A 2,662-nucleotide genomic window follows, 5' to 3' on the forward strand; every position below is an offset into this window, starting at 1 on the left:
TGTTGCAGCCAATGGTGATATTATTGAAAATGTTTTGTAAAAATTTATGTGAATAAAATATCTGCATTTAAAAACCAAACGTGTACATTTTTTCAAGTGTGAAAACTCTACTACGTTTGTATTAGACTTGTTCCCTTTTCAATTATCGTTTCAAACAATCGTAATTTGGCTTCACCAACTTGTAAATTTTTCAAGCTCGAATTTTCACTGATAAATAAATTGTTTTTCGTCGAGTGAACAATTTTTAAGGGTTTTCGATGACGGCCTACAACTTTATAATAGAAATTTTTTATCTCGCACCTAGTGGTCGAAAAATAATTTTTCAAAATTGGTGAAAAACATTACCGAAAACGCTCAAATTTCTCAAACTGATGTCCCCCGGTATAGAGAATTGACCTTCCAAATTTGAAATCGGTACTATAAATAGTTTTTGAAAAAAAAACACTTTTCCGAGCAAAAAAAAAGACCCTGTATAATGGGAAATAGCGAAATTTATATAAATAAAGATATTCGAAAAGGTAAATGCAAATGAACTAAAATGGGTACCAAACAAACGTTGCCGGTTCTGCCAAATCCTCTTGAACAATATAACTCAGCCACCTGGTACAATGACATTAGTCTACCTGGTGTTCATAAATTATCTCAAATTGTATTGACTATGGGACATCGCAGGCAGAGGGGCCCAGCAGGGTGGGAAGGGAGATTAGTAGTTGAGCTCTGAATGTACTCCACGACCGGGAAGTCGAAAGCTTCGCCTTCCAATGTCTCATTGCGATTCCTTAAAGCCGTCTACTTTGATTTATTTCCTAAAGGTATAAACTGACGATTTCCTGTAACATGGATTTTCATTTTTATCCAATGGACGCTCAGTTGTGTTTCTTAGAAATCTCTTTGCGTAAGTCTCTTTTCAAAATTGTTACGAAAGGTTTAAAAATATTTCTTTTTGACTTTACAGTTGCGTCCAAAGATAACCAGGTCAACTTATTATGGTTCGATTTCCAATATTTTGAAGACATTGCACCCATCAAACTTTACAGCGATATCAAGCCTTTAAACTTTGAAATAAAGCTTTTGAATGAATCAACGGGCCGAATAAACTTCACTGGTAAATAAAAGGCGTCGATAGGGTGTTTAAGGGGGTGCTTGAGTTAACTAAAATATTTCCGAAGCCCCAAAAAATTCTTAACATAACATCCCAAAAATCCCGATAATGATTAAATACGTCGAATTGCATTAGATTTTATTTTATAAATACTAATGTATCAAGTAGTTTAAGCATAGATAAATTCACAATGTCTAAAAAAATAGAAATAAGATATTTTCAGTTCTTTAAATATGTTTCATAACACACCGTTAATTTTCGATTTCCTGTGAACTCCCATACGAAATTGAAAGTACAATATGCGCGCTAAAGCGATAAGGGGTGCTTATACATGCTGTCCAATATTATTTTGCGCTTAATCAGCGGCTAAAACATATTCTATGAATGTTCGCAAACTAAAATATCAGTTACAAAAGTGAAAAGTTTCATCGAAGCGACACTTATTTCAAAAATTTTAAGATGTTAGCTTTGTTGCGTAAGGTATTTTAACAAAGCACGTAACATATCGATAAAAATGTCGTAAGATTTATCTTTTTCGTAAATTGGGTTTCAAATTTGAAGCTCTTTCCAAATGCTGGTTTCTCAGAAACATAGGCAAAATAAATACTACTTTCCATAAAATTATCCTCAACTGTCTTGCCCACCACCCACGTCCAAACCATGCAGCCACAGCTTTGCTAGTATAATGAAAAACCGATTGCAAGCCAGTTCGTGGTAGCCCCAATGTTGAGGATTTATTGAAAACATGTGTTCTCTACATTTGAGGATTTTATCGGCTTGTCAATTTCTTACCATGTTTAATACCTGTCTTCGAAATAAATTAAATAATTGTTATGTTTATTACCGTCTTAGAAATAAATTAAATAATTGTTATGTTTATTACCGTCTTAGAAATAAATTAACTATTTATTATGTTTAATACCGTCATAGAAAGAAATTAACTATTTATTAGATACTGGAATGATGCTCTTAAGTTATGTATAATCTATTGCCAAGTCGCCCATTTTTATATTTAAAAATGTAATTAAACAATAAATGGAATTTTATATTCACGTTATTTTACTATCAATTTTATTTAAATTTTCGTTAAAAATATATACAAATAAAAATGGAGTGATAAGGAAAATTATAAACAATAAATTTTGATATCTCAGTGACTGCAAAATACAACAAAGAAATATGAAGTGTTCAAACAAGGGTTACCGAATACAACTGAAAAAATGTTACGTCACATATCATAATTCTACACTGGAACCGAAATGATAAACTATTTGTGAAATTAAAATTTGTTATTCTCATTTATACTAGCATGATTATTTTTCTAAATTAAAAAAAAAATTGAATGTAGTTGAAAATGTTTAAAGTTTATGATTTTATAAAATTAAGTCTATGGGGTCGAGTCGAATTGTTACTCTTTGTTACGAAGGGAAGTGGTTCGAAGAAAAGTTGTCTTTTCGTTACGTAATTCGTGAATGTTCACACTCTTAAGCTCCATTAAAATTATGCGATGAAAATAGATAAATTGAGTTTTAACGACTTGAAATTGGGTTATTTATGGAA

Source organism: Leiobunum rupestre, chromosome 9, assembly GCF_980474605.1.
Source record: "Leiobunum rupestre chromosome 9, qqLeiRupe1.1.hap1, whole genome shotgun sequence".
In the NCBI taxonomy this organism is placed as follows: Eukaryota; Metazoa; Arthropoda; class Arachnida; order Opiliones; family Sclerosomatidae; genus Leiobunum; species Leiobunum rupestre.